Source organism: Ursus arctos, unplaced genomic scaffold (genome assembly GCF_023065955.2).
Source record: "Ursus arctos isolate Adak ecotype North America unplaced genomic scaffold, UrsArc2.0 scaffold_27, whole genome shotgun sequence".
In the NCBI taxonomy this organism is placed as follows: domain Eukaryota; kingdom Metazoa; phylum Chordata; class Mammalia; order Carnivora; family Ursidae; genus Ursus; species Ursus arctos.
This window is the reverse complement of record NW_026622952.1, coordinates 24,182,617-24,203,211: the sequence shown is the minus strand read 5'-3', so window position 1 is coordinate 24,203,211 and position 20,595 is coordinate 24,182,617. Positions and strand designations below refer to the sequence as shown.

The 20,595-nt window shown below is 34.7% G+C and overlaps 1 protein-coding gene across 1 annotated transcript in view; it reads right to left on the bottom strand.

Moving 5' to 3' along the window:
* The window catches only part of CSMD1 (CUB and Sushi multiple domains 1), a 1,583,970-nt gene that overhangs the window by 914,547 nt on the left and 648,828 nt on the right, over positions 1 to 20,595 (bottom strand). The window lies entirely within an intron of this gene.

Sequence of the window (20,595 nt, the reverse complement as noted above, 5' to 3'; positions counted from 1 at the left end):
TAATGCTCTAATCAAAAGACATAGGGTGACTGGATGGATAAAAATAACAAGACCCATCTATATGTTCCTACAAGAAACTCACTTCAGACCTAAACACACAAAGTGAAGGGATAAAAAAAGAATTTCCATGTCAATGAAAGGGAAAAAAAAGCTGGGGTAGCAATCCTTATTTCAGACAAGGTAGAAGTTAAAACAGACAGTCACACAGAGACAAAGGACACAACATAATGATAAGATTATGGATCAAGCCAACAAGAGGATATAATGATTGTAAATATTTATGCACCCAACATCGGAGCACCTAAATACATAAAGCAAATATTAAAAGACTGAGAGAAATTGACAATACAATAATACTAGCAGACTTTACCACCCCACTTACATTAATAAACAGATCATCCAGACAGAAAATCAATAAAGAATAAGTGGCTCTGAAAGACACATTTGGTCAAATATATGTGGAACACCCCCTCCAAAAATGGAATACATGTTCTTTTCTGGTGCACACAGAACACTTTCTAGGATCGAAAACAAGTTAGGCCTAAAACGAGTCTCAAAAAGCTTAAGAAGATTGAAATAACAAGCATCTTATTCAGCACAATGGTAGAAATTATGCAACTAGAATTTACAAAACAAACTGGAAAAAAAAAGCACACACACACAAATATGGAGGCTAAACTTAATATGCTCTTCAACAACCAAAGAGGAAATCAGTAAGTACAGGAGAAAATGAAAACAGACATTACACTTCTAGTTTTTGGGGTGCATCAACAGCAATTCTAAGAGAAAAGTTTATAATGACACAGGCAACCTCAAGAAAGAAGGAAAAGTGCAATCTAAACTTATACCTAAAGGGACTAAAGAACAAACAAAGCCCAGTGTTAGAAGGAATACAATAATAAAGATCAGAGTGTGGAAAAATGAAGGATACCAAAAAAATTGAAACGATCAATAAAACTAAGCATTGGTTTTGGAAAAGGGAAACAAACTGTTAGCTGGATCATCAAGAAAAAGAGAAAGGACCCAAAATCAGAAATGAAAGAGGTTACAGGACCACTAACACCACAGAAATACAAAGCATTATAAAAGACTATGAAAAATATGCCAACAGTCTGAGCAAACTAAAATAAATGCATAAATTCTTAGAAACATAAATCTTCCAATAATGAATCAAGGATAAATAGGAAATCTGAACAGACTGTTCACTATTAACAAAATTGAATTAGTAAACAAAAAATCCCAGCGAACAACAGTTCACAACCAGATGTCTTTACTGGTGAATTCTATGAAACATTTAAAGAAGAGTTAAAGCCTATGCTTTCAAACTATTGCAACAAATCAAAAAAGAAGAGGAAAGAATGCTTCCAAATTCATTCTATGAGGCCATCACTACCCTACTACCAAAAACAAAAACACAACAAGAAAAAAAAAAAAGTTTACAGGTCAAAATTCTTTATTTTTTCCCTAAGATTGATTTATTGATTTATTTATTTGGGGTGCAGGGGTGTGGGAAGGTGCAGTGGGGGAGAGAAAATCTCAAGCAGACTCTCATTTGAGCACAGAGTCTGATGTGGGGCTTATCTCATGACCCTGAGATCATGACCTGAGCCAAAAATCAAGAGGCAGAACACTGAACCAGCTGAGCCACCCAGGTACCCCATACAGGTCAATATTCTTCATGAACATAGATTCAAACATTCTCAATATCAGTAAATGAAATGGAACAATACATTAAAAGGATCATCCCACAACCATTAAGAGAAATTTAATTCAGGGGCACCTGGGTGTCTCAGTCGTTAAGCATCTGCCTTCAGCTCAGGTCATGATCCCAGGGTCCTGGGATTGAGCCCCGCATTGGGCTCCCCGCTTGGCGGGAAGCCAGCTTCTCCCTCTCCCACTCCCCCTGCTGATGTTCCCTCTCTCGCTATGTCTCTCTCTGTCCAATAAATAAATAAAATCTTTAAAAAAAAGAGAGAGAAATTTAATTCAATTATGCAAGGGTGGTTCAATATTCACAAATCAAAATAAGCACCTCCCCCTCAAAAAAAAGGAAAAAAAAAAAGAAAAAGCAACCTATTAGATAGGAGAATTGTAAATGATGTACTTGATAAGGGATTAATAATATCCAAAATATAAAAATTACTCCTAAAACTCAGCACACACATACAAATAAACCAATTAAAATAGAAGCAGAGTACCAGAATAAAGACTTTTCCTAAGAAATATATAGATGGCCAGCACATGAAAAGAGCATCACTCATTATCAGGAGAATGCATATCAAAACCACAGCGGGATATCAACTCACATCAGTCAGAATGACTAATATCAAAAAGAGAACAAGTGTTGACAAGGATAGGGAGAGAGGAGAGTTCTTGCACACTGTTGGTGGGAATGTAAATTGGTACAGCCACTGTGGAAAACAGTATAGAAGCTTCTCAGAAAATTAAAGATAGAAATACCACATGATCCAGTAATTCCAATTCTAGGTGTTTACCAGAAGAAAAAGAAAGCAAATGAAAAGATACATGCACTGCTATGTTTGCTGCAGCATTATTCACAATTGCCAAGATATGTAAGCAACTTTAGTGTTCATTGACAGATGAATGGATAAGAAAATATGGTATATGTACACAAGTATTAGCCACAAAAAACGAAAATTTGCCATTTGTTGCAACATGGGTGGATCTAGACAGTATTATGCTAACTGAAATAAATCAGAGAAAGATAAATGATCTCAGTTATATGCCAAAGGAACAAACAAAATAGACTCATAGGTACCGAGAATAAATTGGTGGTTGCCAGAAGGGAGGGTGATGGAGAAAGAGGACAAAATAGGTAAGGGGAATTAAGATGTACAAACACTCATTTATAAAATAAGTCAGAGATTATAAGTATAGCATAAGGAATATAGTAATGACTTTGTTATTTTATACTTGTTATGGTGAGCATTTTATAACATGTAATTGTGAAATGCGGTACACTTGAAACTACTATCATATTTTAGCCATACTTCAAGTAAATATACACAAAATAGAGTAAGCTACAAAGGGACCCCCACTGAGTTCTCAGCAGAAAAACCTAAAGGTCAGAGGGAATGGCAAGACATATTCAATGTACTGTAAGATAAAATGTGCCAGCCAAGAATATTCTATTCAGCAAAGTTATATTTCCGGTATGAAAGAGAAATAAAGGCTTTCCTAGATGAAAATAAAAACAATGTTCAGCTCCACTGGACTTGCCCTACAAGAAATGTTGAAAGGAGCTCTTCAAGCTAAAATAAAAAGTCTAAATTGCACAAAAATCTGAATAAGGTGACAAATAGCCAGAATTAGAAAACTACAACTCTACTTTAGAATAATGTGTTAAACAATTGTACAAGAAAGGTTAAAAGAGCATTAAAAACTATAGTTACTAAAATTTGGTAATAAAGTCACAGTATAAAGAGATAATTTGCAACATCAAAAATATAAAGTGGAGGGACGCCTGGGTGATTCAGTAGGTTAAGTATCTGCTTTTGGCTCATGCGCTCTCTTGCTCTCTCTCAAATAAATAAAATATTTAAATACATATATATATATATATATAAAATATGGAGGAGTTAACGGATGGAATCTTCATAAATAAATGAAGTTGCTATCAACAGAAAAAGGACTGTTTATTCATGAGATACTTTATATAAACCTCATGGTAATCACAAAGGAAAACTCTGTAACAGTTCCCTAAAACAGAGAAAGAGGAGGCTGAGCACACCACAACAAAAAACCATCAACTTACAAAGGCAGACGAAAAAAAAAGAAAGAAAGAAAGAAAGAAAGAAAGAAAGAAAGAAAGAAAAGAGAAAGAAAAACAATGGAGATAGAAAATAACCAGAAGGCAAAAGGTAATCACCCTGAATGTATATGGACTGAACTCAGCAATACAGAGGCACAGAGAAACTCGATGGATTAAAACAAAAAAAAAGTTGATACGCTATGTATAGGTGACTAATTTCAGCTGCACAGACACATAGGCTTACAAGAAGGGGTAAAAGAAGGTACTCCAAGCAAGTGCAAACCAAAAGCCATATTTATACCAGACAAAATCGACTTGAATCCAAAAATGGTATTAAAAAATATCAATACATCAAGAAGATATAGTAATCATAAATATATATGCTCCTAATAGTAAATACCAAAATATATTAAGCAAATAGTAACAGAACTTAAGGGAAAAACAGACAATACAGTAATTGTAGAGGATGTAAATACCCCACTATCAGTAATAGAAAGATCATACGGACAGCAAATTGAAAGGAAACATTGGACTTAAGTCCATTTATTCTACCTATAGTTTGAAGGATACAAAACATTCCATCCAACAGTAGCAGAATACACATTCTTCTCAAGTACGCATGCAACTTTCTCCTGGATAGATCATAGGATTGGACACAAAACATAAATATTAGCAAATTTAAGATTTAAATTATATCAACTTCTTTTAGCCAAAATGTTATGACACTAGAAATTAATAAAAGGAAAGTGAAACTCTACAAATATATGTAAACTGAATAACACACTGCTAAACAATCAAAGGAAAATACAAATTTTTCTCAAAACCAAAGAAAATGGAAATACAACCTATCCAATCTTGTGGGAATTGGCAAAAGCAGCACTGGGAGGAAAGTTTATAGCAATATAGATATATTAAGAAATAAAGATCTCAAGCTAACTTAACACCTCGAGGAACTAGAAAAATAAGAAATTGAGCCTAAAGTTACCGGAATTAAGGAAATAAAAAAGATTAGAGCAGAAATAAAATAGATACCAGGAAAACAGTAAAACAGATCAACAAAACTACAAGGTAGTTCTGTGAAAAGATCAATAAAATCGACAAATCTTTGGTTCAACTCACGAAGAAAGAAAAGAGACTCAACAAAATCAGAAATGAAAGAGAAGACATTATAACTATACCATAAAAAGTCATAGGCTTGTAAGAGATTATCATGAACATTATATTAACAAACAACCTTGAAGAAATGAATACATTTTTAGAAACACACTATCTACCAAGACTAAATCAGGAAGAAATAGAAAAATCTGAACAGATTAACAAGTAAAAGTACTGAATCGGTTATCCAAAATCATGCACCACAGAAAATTCCAGGACCAGAGGGTTTCACTGGTAAATTTTACCAAATATTCAAGCACCAATACTCCTCAAACTCTTCCAAAATATCAAGGAGAGGGAATGTGTTCAAACTCCGTTTAAGAGGTCAGTATTATTACCTTGCTCTCAAAACCAGAAAGGATACCATAAGAAAGCAAAACTATAGACCAATTTCTTTGATGAATATAGATGCAAAATTTAATAAAATATTAGCAAGCCAGAGTCAAGAACAAATCAAAATGATTATACACTGTGATCAAGTGTTGTTGTTTTTTTTTCCTGGTATGCAAGGATGATTCAACATACACAAATCAATAAATGTAATATATCACAAATGTGAGAATTAAAAGATAAAAAACACATAATCATGTCAATAGATGCAGAAAAAGAATTTGACTAAATGCAATATCATTTCCTGATAAAAACCCTTAGCAGAGTAGGTCTAGAAGAGACATCCTTCAACATAATAAAGGCTACAAATAAGAAACCCACAATGAACACGATATTCAATGGAGAAAAATTGAAAGTATTTCCTCGAAGATTGGGAAAAAGGTAAGGATGCCCACTCTCACTATTCTTAGTCAATATGGTACTAGAAGTCCTAGATAGTGTAATTAAGCAAGACAAAGGAAAGGCATCCAAACAGAAAAAAATAAAATTATGGCCATTTTCTGATGACACACTCTCTCTCTCTCTCTCTGAGAGTCATTTTAAAGACTTAACCAAAAAACAATTAGAAATAATCAATGATTTCAGAAAAGTGGCAGAATGCAAAATCAACCTACAGATATCAGTTGCCTACCTTTACAGTAATGATGAAGTATCTGAAAAAGAGAGAAATAAAAACCATCCCATTCACAACAGCAGCAAAAAACAATAATATTCTCAGGAAGACTACATATACAAAAATAGACATTTGTGTTCATGAACTAGAATTGATATTGTTAAAATATCCATACTGCCCACAGTCATCTAAATCTACAATTCCTTCCCTACAAAAATATCAAAGACATAGAAAACAGTCCCAAAATTTATGGAACTACAAATGGTTCTAAATAGCCAAAGAAATACTAAGAAAAAAAGAACAGAGATGGAGATATCATGCTGCCTGATTCAAACTTTAGTACAAAGCAATAGTTACAAAAACAGTGTGGTACTGGCACAAAAACAGATACATAAATAATAGAATAGAAAGCCCAGAATTAAATTCTGGCATATTCATTTAACTAACAGTCAACAAAGAAGTCAAGACAACCCTATGGGAAAAGCACAGTCACTTCAACAAATAGTGCTGGGAAAACTGGAGAAATATATGCAAAATGATGAAACTGTACCCCTATTTTGAACTACTCACAAAAATTAAATTGAGATAAAGACTTAAACAGAAGGACATGGTTCCATAAAACTCCTGGAAGAAAATACAAGGAAGATGCTCCTTGATACTGGTGTTGGCAAGGATTTTTGGACGTGATATGAAAAGCACAAACACAAAAATTTTAAAAATGAGATTAAATCAAACTCAAGTCTCTGTACAGCAAAATAAACAATTAACAAAATGAAAAGATGGCCCACCAAATGAAAAATTTTATAAGCCCTAAATTAACCCCCATATATGTGTGGTTAAAATCCAATAATAAACATGATTAAAAAATTAGAAGTGCTATATAGACATTTTTCCATTGAGCATATCAAAATGGCCAACAAGCAAATGAAAGATGCTTGGCATCATTAGTCATCAGGGAAATGCAGATCAAAACCAAAAGGAGATATCACACTTGCTTCACACCTGTTAGAATGGCTATCATCAGGAAGACAAGAGACAACAGATGCTGGTGAGAATGTGGTGAAAGAGAAGCCTTACGCACTGTTGGTGGGGATGTAAATTGGTCCAACCACTTTGGAAAAACAAATGGAGGTTCCTCAAAAAATTAAAAATAGGTCTACCATATGTGCCAGAAAATCCGCTTGTGAGTATACACCTAAAGGAAACAAAAGCAGGATTGTGAAGAGATATATGTACCCACATGTTTATTGCAGCAATCTTCACAATTGCCAAGATAGGCATTTAGGTTGTTTCCATATCAACAGATAAATGGGTAAGAAAGATGGGGTATATGTACACAATATTATTCAGCCATGAGAATGGAGAATATCTGGCCATTTGCAACACCAATGGACCCTGAATACATTATCCCAAGTGAGAGAAGTCAGAGAAAGACAAGTACTATATGATATTACTTATATTTGGAATCTAAAAAAGTCAAGCAAGTAAAAAAAAAAAAAAAGTAAAATGGTGGTCACCAGGGATTGGGGATAGGGAGGGGAATAAGACTGATGTTGTTGAAGGGTACAGACTTAGAACCTGCAGTAAATAAGCCATAAAGATCTAATGTACAGTATAATGAATATAGACAACAATACCATATTATAAATAGGCAATGTGATATCACCATAATAGCAATATTGCGATACATAAATATATCTAAGTAACACATACATATCATATTTACTCAATGTTATAGGTCAAATAGAGTCAATAAAAAAGAAAATGTACAGAAAGGCAATTAAAAGAATTATGCCTAAGCAAGTAGGGAATTAACAATAAAGAGAGATACTAAAAAGAACCAAATAGAAATTCTGGATCTGAAAAATTCAGTAGTTGATATGACAAACACACTAGAAGATTAAGAGATCTGAGCAGGCAGCAGAAAAAATTAGCAAATGTGAATATAGGGCAATTGAAACTATGAAATCTGAGTGACAGAAAGAAGTAAGGCACAGAGGAAAACAGAGATGTACGGGACCCCATCCAGCACGTGCATTATGGAAGTCGCAGAATGGGGAAAGAGAAAGGGACAGAAAAACTCCCCACATGTGATTAAAAACAAGAAACTTTACATCTAAGAAGCTTTTAATGACCTCAAGGTAGGTAAACTCAAAGAGATCTCCACCAAGACCCATTGCATTCATGCCATAAAAACAAAGACACTGAGAAAATCTGAAAAGAAAAAAGAATCACGTACACGGGATCCTCAGTAACAGTAACAGAAACCATGGAATCCAGAAGGCAGTGGGATGATACATTTAAAGTACAAAAAGGAAAAAAAAATAGCTGCCAAACATGAATTCTATATCTGGGAAAATGGATCCTCCAAAATGAAAGAAAAATTAAAACATTACCAGATAAAAGAAAGCTGAAGGATTTCATTACTCATAGGTTTCTGAAAAATAAATACTAAAAGAAGCCCTGCAAGTTGAAAAAAGATGACACTGAGCACTAATGTAAAACCATATGAAAAAGTAAAGATCACTGGTAAAGGTAACAACATAGGTAAATTTTTTAAAAAAATTATTGTCATTTTACTTTGCAACTCCTTTTTACAAATTTGTGCTTTCTGTATGATTTTCAAGAGTTAATGCATAAAATGAATTATAAATCAATATTTATGGGCACATAATGGGTAGAGATGTAATTTATAACAACAAACAGGAAGGAGGGGAAAAAGCTGTAAAATTGCAAGTTCATGAAGCTAAATTGATATAAATTTAAACAAGATTGGTGTAACTTCAGATGTTAACTGTAATTCCCCTAGTGACCACTAAGAAAATAACTAAAAAATAGACAGGAAAGGATATTCAGAGAATCAAATTGCTGCACGAGAAAATTCTACCAAATCAAAAGAAGGCAGCAGTGAGGTGATTAAGGGACATGAGAGAGAAGAGAAATAGAAAATAGCAAAATGGCAGAAGTCGGTCTTGCATTATTAGTGATACTGTAAATGTAAATGGATTTAACTCACCAAATGAAAGAAAATGGTAAAATGGGAAAAAAAAAGATGCAATGATGGAGACTCACTTTAGACAAAAAAACACAAGCAGGATGAAAGTATAGAAAATGAGGCCACACAAATATTAATCAAAACAGAGTTGGCATGATGTCGATATCAGACAAAAGAAATTTTAAGTCAAAGATTGTTGAGAAGTGCCTTATTTATTTATAAAAGGGCCAGTTCCTCATAAAACTATTTTAAACCAAAAACTAGAGCCCCAGATATACATTCAGCAAACTTTGACAGAATGAAAGAGAGAAACAGTTATACAAAAATAGCTGGAGACTTCAGTATGGTACTTTCAATCCTAGATAGAAGATGAGTCAGGAAAGAGACCACTTGAGTGAACAACATGGGAATCTGATTGGACCAAAAGGACACTTTACCAAGAATAGCCAAATACACATTCTTCTCCAGTGCACATAGGACATTAAGCATTTCCACATGTTACACAAGAAAACAATTATCAATACACTTAAAAACAATGAAATGTGAAGTATAGTACAGCCATAATGTAATAAAGCTACCAATTAGCCAAAGGGAAATTGAAAAATTAACAACTACTTGGAAATTAAACCACTTACTCTATATAAGTTTTATTTAATTTTTTAAGTAATCTCTATGCCCAGCACAGTACTCAAACTTGTGACCTGGAGATCGAGAGTCACATGCCGTTCTGACTGAGCCAGCCAGCCGCCCCAACATCACCTACTCTTAATGACCGATGGGACAAATTACTAGTGAAATTAGAAAGTACTTTGGAATAAAATAAAAAATACAAACCAACAAAGTTTATGCAGCTCAGCAAATGCAGTGCTCAAAAGGAAATTTATAGCTGTAAATTAATCTATTAAAAAATCAGGACCTAAAATTTTAAACTATATACCTAATGGAATTAGAAACAGAAGAAAAACCTAAACACAGACACAGAAGGAAGTAATGATTAGATCACAGATAAATGTAATAGAAAATAGAAAAATATATATATACAGAAACAACAAAACCAGTTCTCTGAAAAGAGCAACAAAAATAACAAGCCTTATCCAGACTAAGAAAAAGAGACAATACACATCAGAAAAGAAGTTTGGATAATACTACCAACAGACATGGAAAGGATAAGAATTTAGTAAGGATAGTTATATGTGAGCATATTAAATAATCTGAATAGACAAATTCCTAGAAACATACTAGAAATTATCAAAATTGACTCAAGAAGAAATAGACATAAGTCTTATAAAAGATATTGAATCAGTAATTTAAAAAAAAGTACGACAAAGAGAAGCCCAGGACCAGATGACATCACTGGTGAGAACTACCAAATATATTAAGGACAGTTAATATCAATTCTGTTCAAAACCTTCCAAAAATGGAAGAGGAGGGACTACTCCCTCACACGCTCTGAGCCCAGCATTTCAGGAAGCTACCACATGAAAATTGCAGATAATATCTCTACTGAAAATAAACGCAAAATTCCTCAACAAAAAACTAACAAACTGATTTATGTAGCACATTGAAAGGATTCTATACCAGGACCAAGTGAAGTTTATCCCAGGAATGCAGGGGTCATTCAAGAAAAGAAAATGAATGAATGAAATACACCACACTAACAAAGGAAGGGAAAAATACATAATTGTCTCAATCAATAGATGAAAAGCGTTTGACAAAATTCAACATCCTTTCATTATAAGAACACTCAGAAAAATGGGAGTAGAAGGGAATTTACATGATAAAAGGCTTTTATGTAAAATCCCACAACTAACATGATAATGGTGACAAACTGAAAACTTTCCCCAAGAGGGCCAAGAGGCAAAGGATTGGGGCTTGAACAGTGCCTCATTCTGGGAACGATTCATAAATTGATTCATTCAGCCCCTGGACCCAGAGACAGGACATATGTCATTGATGTTCATTTCTGAAGGTCCAGTAAACTTCTGGAAAAGCCTCAGCCATCACATGGCACTGGCCCAACAGCTCAGAAGTCTCCTGGACAGCTCTGATGTGGGGCGCTCTCTTTGGGGCCTGATGTCCTGTACCTGTTTGCCCATCACTCCCCAGGGTCATTCTGGCCTCCAGCATCTCACAGGTCCCAGGGATTTCAGATGAGACACCTGACTGGCTGTAATGTGCTCTGCTCTACACAGATCTCAAAGCTCAATCTTTGTATGCTTGAGCTGGGACTTAATAACTCCAACTCTTCATTTAGAAAAAGTCTAACTTGTAAAACTCTACTCAGGACCAAATGAATCCCTGAAGTTGCCAATATGCCTATTTCTCAATGTGCATATAGACACTTACCTGTAAAAAAGAGTTTCTGTTTGGAAATATGCCATATAATCATTACATGTGAACTTCTAAGTCTACACAAACACTTGTACAGAGCTATATATGTTTATACATAATACATAAATTGTATGTGCAAATAGTCTATTTTCCATAGTTTCTGGGGTTTTTTTTTTCATTTATGAAGACAACTTTAATCCCTTGAATAGTCATAGATAATCCTAATTTTTATTTTACAATCTTTATAATTTTTATGTAGAGTTCCATGATTTTTTTTTTTTTTTTGTATCGGTCTTTTTGGGAAACAAAAACAAAAACAAAAAACCAGATTTTGGGTTTATTCCTTTTTCTTAACTATCATTTGTTTTATATTCTTTGCAATAATCACAGTTTTGTCTTGATTAATTCTTTTTACCTAATTTTTAAATTTTTCTTGTTATTTTTATCTAATTGCTTAATAGGATTTTAAGGATAGTTTGTATGTTTTCCTATTTTTCTTACTACTGAAGTCATTTAAGGCTATAAATTGCCCTCTAACTATACCTTTCATTGAGTCATACCGTATTAGGTAGTTTTGTTTGCTTGTTTGTTTTTCACTGTATTCCAAATTTTCCACTGGGCTCAGGGTCACCTGCTCCAAGCAGACCCCAGTGAGCTGGAAGGAATCCCTCAGTGTCTTACTGTTAGCACTCACCGCCTGATCCTCTCCCTTAGGAAGCTTTGTAGGCTCCTAGGAAGAGTGAAGAACTGTCTGTATTCCCTTTACCTGTGACCACTTGGTGGTAGCACCTTCAATGGGCCTCCATTAGCCATAAGCAGCCTCGCAAAATACTACTAACAAAGCAGCTAAGACATGGTAGATTCAAGCAATGTTAATGCCAAGCACACAGTTACTGCATTCACAGTGGGACAAAATGACAATTAATGTCCATAATATACATTAAAACATAATTAGGGTAAAAGAAACACATCCTACTCGAAAAATGAGCCAAACATAGATGTAGATATTTAATGGAGGAGCACATTCAAACATGAAACAATGGGGAAATGCAAAGTAAATAACTCTCCATATATAAAGTAAAGTAAATAAAGATCTCTCTCTCCATACACACACACACACACACACACACACACACACACACACACATTTAGCTTACTGGCAAAAGTTTTATGAAACCATCTGGCACTAACTATTAAAATTGAAAAAGAACCCATATGCTGAGGTGAGGCAATCCAAATTGTGGGGCTCTCTCGGGGAGAATGTGTAAATATACATTTATTACAATATTAGCTAAAATGACAAAGAATGGAAATTAAGGGAATGCCCATACACAGAGTAGTTGAAAAGAATGTGTATCTGATATGAAGCTCCGTAATGGGTTAGAACGGCGCATGTCTAGTCTGTGTGGTAAGAACAGTCAACAGGAGCTCCACCCTTTAAACACGTTTTTGCATGCACAATACCGTTTCTTAACTACAGGTAAAATGTTATACAGCAGATGTCTGGAGCTTATTCATCTTGCATAACTGAAACTTTATGCCTACTGAGAGCCACACATTTTTGGAGGAGAGACACATTTGCCTATTTGAAGACGTGGTTAAGAACCAAACACCAAACCTTAAATTCACACTCTGTGACTGTGCTTAATTTCCTTAATGTCTCCATTTCTTGGGCCTTTTTTTTTTTTTTTCTTTTTTGTAAAATGGATATAAGTATATTTCCTGTTTCATAGAGTTGTGGGTAAAATTTGATAATATAAGCAAATCTCTTTCAAAGCGTGCTGGCAAGGAGAAAGCCTCTAACATATCCATCTATTACTTTTATTTTGAAAAATACAACTCACATTCTGAGGCATTTTAGTTTCAGATAAATGCCAAAAAAAATGTACTGGATACACATTAGCATGGAATTTTGTTCATCATCTTCAAAACCCATGAAGAGAGGGGCAGGAGGGACATTTCACCTCCACATATCACAATGTCGCGACCCGGGAGATGTGAATTTTAACATTTTCTCCTATTTTTAAAAATTGCATAAAATATTTCCATAAAACCTTCCCTAGAGTGATGGCTGTAGCTTCACGTTTGGAATTTAGTAAGTATTCCTTTGAAGGGACAGTAGGAGAAACCGCTGAATTGAACTCATCAGTCTGAATGAGGCCTTCATATTAGAAACTTGAGCCTGTTTAGTTAGTTATCCTCTACCTTAATATGTTGAAATAAAAACAATAAATTCCCCTCCTCACTAGTTCACAGACTTTCTTAAGTTGATCCTTAGGTTCCATTTGAGATACAGAAAGGAAAAAAAAAAAAAGAGCAACAACTTAAAGTTGACTCTTGTCGTATTATGTTTTCTGTACTTACAAGCCTGCGAGCCAACATCTACTGATCAATAGAGGATCTGGGGCTTGAACAACATGTTTCAACATTACATGTGGCAACTCTGCCTCCTGAGCTCCTCCATTCTGCTCAATACTAAATGTTACCAACAAATACTTCTATTCCTGCTGATACAAAAACAGTGTCCCAGAGGGATACAAGAGGGGATGGGGGGTAGGGACATCAAAACTCTTGAAAAACTGCCAAAAACTGAGAAAATAGAGTGTAAAATTTTAGTATCAACATATGTTGAAATCCACCAAATTATATACAATAAATATGTACAGCTTTTGTATATCAACTGTATGTCTTTTTTTTCAACTGTATCTCAATAAAGCTGTTAAACATTAATTAAAAAGATATAAGTACATCCAGCTGCTCAATGTCCCTTAGATTGTGTCCCTGTGGCACCAGTACAGGGTGTCTCCTGCCCTAGTGAGAGGAGGAGATAAGCCCACACAGCAGCGTGCCCACAGTTCCTGCAGACGGGTCTGTTAGCTAGCTAAATAGGGAGTAAGCCCTGCTCTTCCCTGCACCTGCAGCTGTGGCAAAGGCTGACTGCCAGCCAGACCCACCAACAAGTCCAAGGCAGCCTCAGGACTCTCAACAGCTTAAGGGCCAAACCTGCCCAGCATATATGCACATCAGACCAAGTGGGCCATTGCAGCCAGCTGGGGTGAGGGCAACTGTGGCTCAGTCACCATGGAAGACAGATGCAGCCCACACAGGGATACCACTAGAGGGCCTGGTTCTGGTGACCAGGGCGGATTGCACTACAGGGCACCATAGGACCTCTTCTACACAAGGTTACCACTATAAGACCAGGAGATGTAGCTGACTTACTAATACATAGAAACAAACACAGATAATTAGCCTAATGAGGAGACTGAGAATAAGTCATAAATCAAAGAACAAAGACAAAATCACAGTAAAAGAGCTAAATAAAATGAAGGTATGCAATATTTCTGGTAAATAATTTAAAATAATGTTCATATAGATACTCCTGGAATTGAGAGAAGAGTGGATGAACTCAGTGACAACTTCAACAAAGAAACAAAATATAAAAAACAAACAACAACAAAAAAAAAAACAGAGCTGAGGATTTCAATACCTGAAATAAAGATACGCTAGAGGGAATCAACAGCAGATTAGAGGATATAGAAGAACAAATTAGAATTCTGGATGAGGGTGTAAAGGAAGGCAACCCAGCTGAACAGCAAAAAGATAAAACACGAGATCATAAGAATAAGTTAAGGGAACGCCATGGCATCATTAAGAATACCAACATTCACATTATAGGCATTTCAGGAGAGAGAGAGAAGGGGACATAAAACTTACTTGAACAATTAATAGATGAAAACTTTCTGAATCTAGGGGAGGAAAATGGCATCTAGTTCCAGGAGGCACAGAGAGCCCCTAACAAGATGAACCCTACCAGGGTCACTCTAAGACACATGATAATTAACATGGCAAAATGTAGTGATAAAGAGAATTTCAAAAGCAGCAAGAGAAAACTGTTATATACAAAGGAAAGCCCTTAAGGCTATCAGCTGATTTTTTAGCAGAAATTTCTCAGGCCAGAAAGGAGTGATGTGATACATACAAAGTGCTGAAAGGAAAAACATACAAGTAAGAATACTCCGACCAAAGCTATCATTCAGAATAGAAGAGTTTTCCAGACAAAGGCTGAAGGAGTTCACCACCACTAAACCAACCATAACAAGAAACGTTAAAGGAAATCCTTTCTGTGGAAAGACGAGACCATAAACACATAGAGAAAAAAATTATGAAAAGAACAATTTCACAGGTAAAAACAAACGTATAGTAAAGGTCGTTGATTAATCACTTCTAACACCAGTATGGAGGTTAAAACATAATAATAGTAAAATCAATTTTATCCAAAAAAAAATCAGTCAAGGGATACACAAAATAAATAGATGCAAGACATGGCATCATATAAAAAAAAAAAAATAAAAAAACATGGAGGGAGAATATGAATTAGAGCTTTTAGAATACATTCAAGTGTAAGTGACCAACAAATTAATATAGACTGCCATACACATAAGATGCTATATATGCATCAAATGGTAACCACAAATCAAACATCCATAATAAATACACAAAAAATAAAAAGGAACTCGAGCATAACACCAAAGAAAGCCATGACATCACGAGAGGACAAGTGAGGGAAAGTGATGAATTACAAAAAGAACTGGAAAACAACAAAATGATAATAAGCACATACTTATCAATAATTACCTTAACTGTAAATGCTCCAACCAAAAGACAGAAGGTGACTGAATTGATTAAAAAGAACAAAACAACAAAAAACGAGACCCACCTTTGCTGCCTACAAAAGACTCACTTCACATATAAAGATATACACAGATAGTAAAGGAATAGAAAAACCTAAACTGTGCAAATTAAGTGAAAAACAAAATGACAAAACAACAAACTGGGGTAACCATATTTATATCGGACAAAATAAACTTCAAAAGAAACACTGTGGAACACTACATCAAAAATTAATGATGTACTGTAGGGTGACTAACATAGTATAATAAAAGAATAAAAAACAAAAAATAAAAAAATACTGTAGCAAGTGATAAAGAAGGACATACATAATAATAAAGTGGGCAATCAAGTAAGAGGATATGACAATTATAAGTATCTATGCATCCAACATAGGAGGACATAAATGCATAAAGCAAATATTAACAGACATAAAGAGAGAAATTGGCAGTAATAATAGTGGTGGAGTTTAACACCCACTTATATCAATGGATAGATCATCCAGATGGAAAATCAATGAGGACACAGTGTCTTTGAATGACACATTAGACCAGATGGACTTCACAGATATGTACGGAACACACCATCCCCAAATAGCAGAATACACATTATTTTTAGGTACACATGGAACATTTTCCAGAATATAGTACATGTTAAGCCACAAAGCAAGTCTCAATGAATTTAGGAAGACTGAAAGCATATCAAGTATCTTTTCTGACCACAACAATATGATATTAGAAATCAAGTACAAGAAAAAAAATCTGGAATAAACACAGACATATGGAGACTACACAACATGCTACTAAACAACAAATGGGTCAGAAAAGAAATTAAGGGAAATTAAAAAGAAAACAAAAACGTGGATACAGCTGAAAATGAATATACACTGGTCCCAAATCTTTGGGGTACAGCAAAAGCAGTTCTAAGAGGGAAGTTTAGAGCAATATAGGCCTACCTTAAGAAACAAGAAAAATCTCAAATAATGTAGTGTAGACCTACAGGAGCTAGAAAATGAGAAACAAAGTCCAAGATGGTAGAAGGAAATAATAAAGATGAGAGTAGAAATAAATGAAGTACAGATTAAGAAAAAATAGAAAAGATCAATGAAAACAAGAGCTGTTTCTTTGAAAAGATAAACAGAATTAATAAACCTATAGCCAAAGTCATCAAGAAAAAGGAGAGTGGATGCAAATAAAATCAGAAATGAAGGAGGAGAAATAAAAACTAACACCAGAGAAATACAAGGGACTATATGAGAGTATTTTGAAAAATTACATGCCAAGAAATTGGACAACCTGGAAGAAATGGATAAATTCCTAGAAACACATAACCTTCCAAAAATGAATCAGGGAACATGGAAAATTTGAACAGAACTATTACCAGCAATGAAATTGAATCAGTAATCCAAAACCTCCCATCAAATGAAAGTCCAGGACCAGATGGTCTCACAGGTGAATTTCACCCCAAATTTAAGAACAATACCTAGTCTTCTCAAACTATTCCAAAAAATAGGAGGGGAAGGAAAACTTCCTAATTCACTATGTAAGACCAGCATTACCCTGATAACAAAACCAGACAAAGACACTACCAAAAAAAAAAAAAAAAAAAAAAAAGCCAATAACTCTGATGATCATAGATGTAAAATTTTTCAACAAAATATTAGCAAACTAAATTCAACAGTACATTGAAAAAAAATCATTAACCATGATTGCTAATTATTCTAGCAATGCAAGTGTGGCTCAGTATTTGCAAATCAATCATTGTGATATGTAGGATTAACAAGAGGAAGGATAAAAATCATATGATTGTCTCAATAGATACAGAAAAGAGCTTTTGACAAAACATCCATTCATGATAAAAGTCAACAAAGTAGGTTTAGAGGGAACATACCTCAACATAACAAAGGCCATATAGGAAAAACACACAGCAAACATCTACACAACAGTAAGAAACTGAGAGGTTTTCTTCTTGTCCAAAACAAGACAAGGATGTCCACTCTCATCACTTTTATTCAACATAAAAGAAGTCCTGGAAATCCTAGCCACAGCAATCAAGAAAGAATAAGAAAAGGCATCCAAAATGGTTAGGAAAAAGTAAAATGTCACTTTGTGTAGATGACATGATACAATATACAGAGAACCCTAAAGACTTCATTAAAAGACTGTTAGGATTAATAAATAAATTCAGTAAAGTTGCAGGATACAAAGTTAATACACAAAAATTTGTTGCATTTCTATACACTAACAACAAAACAGCAGAAAGAGAAATTTAAAAAGCCATCCCAATTCAAAACGAAAAAAAATACTTAGGAATACATTTAATCAAGGAAGAGAAAGACCTGTACTCTGAAAACTGTAAGATATTGAAGAAAGAAATTAAAGATGACACAAGCAAATGGAAATATATTCCAGGCTCATTAACTGGAAGAATTAATATTGTTAAAATGTCCATACTACCCAAGGCAATGTATAGATTCAAGGCAATCCCTACCAAAATACCAAGAGCATTTTTTAGAATACTAGAATAATAAAAATTTTATGGAACCACAAAAAACCCTGAGTAGCCAAAGCAATCTTGTGAAAGAACAACAAAGATGGCAGCATGATGAGCCCTGATTTTAAACTGTTATCAAACTATAATAATCAACACAGTGTGGTATTAGCATAAAAACAGACACATAGGTCAACAGAACAGAAAAGGGAGCCAGGAAACCAACACACACATATATGGCCAGTTAATGTATGACAATAGAGGCAAGAATATACAAGGAGAAAGGACTCTATCTTTAATAGATGGTGCTGGGAAGCCTGGGCGGCTACATGCAGAAGAATGAACTTGATCACTATCTTACACGATACACTAAAGTTAACTGAAAATGGATTTCAGAATTGAATGTGAGACCTGAAGGCATAAAACTACTAAAAGAAAACATAGGTGGTAAGGTCTTTGACATCAGGTTTGGAGATGATTTTTTTTGGATTTGACAACAAAAGTAAAGGCACCTAAAGCACAAATACACAAGCGGGACTATATCCAGCTAAAAAAATTCTGCACAGCAAAGGAAATAATTAACCAAGTAAAAAACCTACTGAATGGGAAAAAATATTTACAAATTCTATTTCAGATAGGGATTAATATCCAATATATAAAGAACTCACATAACTCAAATGCAAAAAAAAAAAAAAAAAAAAAACAAAACCCAAAAACAAATAATCAGATTAAAAAGGGGGCAGAGAATATGACTAGATATTTTTTTCTAAAGAAGGCATACAAACAGCCAACAGATAGGAAAAAATGCTCACCATCACTAGTCATCAGGGAAATACAAATCAAAAGTACAATAGGATATTACCTCCATGTGTTTTGAATAGCTATTATCAACAGGACAGGAAATTACAAATATTGTCAAAGATGTAGAGAAAAAGGAACCCTTTTTTCACTTTTAATGGGAATATAAATTGGTGTGGTCACTATGGAAAACAGTAAGGCGGTTCCTCAAAAAAAAAAAAAAGTAGAAATATATGATCCAATAGTTTCACTAATGGGTATTTACCCAAAGAAAACAAAAACACTAACTCAAACAGATTCGTACCCTGTGCTATTGCAGTATTATTCTCAAGAGCCAAGATATGGAAACAATTTAAGTGTTCATTGATAGATGAATGGATAAAGAAAATATGCTATATATACGCAATAGGATATTATTCAACCACAAAAAAGAATGAGATCTTCCCGATTTTGACAACATGGATGGACTTGGAGGATATTACACTGAGTGAAATAAGACAGAACAACCCAAATGCCAAATGATTTCACAAATGCCATATGATTTCACAAATGCCATATGATTCTAAAGAATCATAGACCTAGAAACAGATATGTGGTTGCTAGATATGGGGGGTGGGAGAGTGAATGAGTGAAAGGGGCCAAAAGGTACAAATTTCCAGTTATAAAATAAGTGCTGGGGATGTAACGGACAGCATGATGACTGTAGTAAAAAAAAAAAAAAAAAAAAAAAAATACGATCTTGTGTGTTTGCAAGTTGCTAAGAGTACATTTAAAATTTCTCATCACAAAAAATAATTTCTGTAACTGTGTGGTGATACATTAAGTAGATTTACTTTGGTGATCTTTTTGCAACTTATGCAAACATCGGATCATTATACTGTACACCTGAAACTAATGTATGTCACTTATTCCTCAAAAACATATGCATGGACACTGAGCTGATCAATGCCCCTTAGAAATAGTGTCGCTGATTGACTGAGAGGATTTCCCTGCTCTCCCACTGCAGTAGCCTCTGTTTTAGCGCTGCTCCCCAGGCATGGCAGGGTCTGATCCAGACCTGACCTAAACACGATCATCTCAGCTTGAAGAAGGTGTGCAAACTTTCAGGTACTAGATATGGAACATACAGGGTCCCAGTCATTGCTCTGAGCAGCACACATGTATGATTCATTCAGTCCTTAGAAAAGCAAAAGCATGAACTTGAAGCTAATATTATCCCCATTTTAAGACCAGGAAACCCTCTCAGAGAGGTTAGTCACTCGCTCTAAGTCACAGCTAGAGGTAACAGCACTGGAATTCCAGCCTCAGAAGCCAATCTCCATGGCCCGTGCGGTTCACCACTGTGCTGCTGTCATCACATCGGCCTTTCGAAGCATGTTT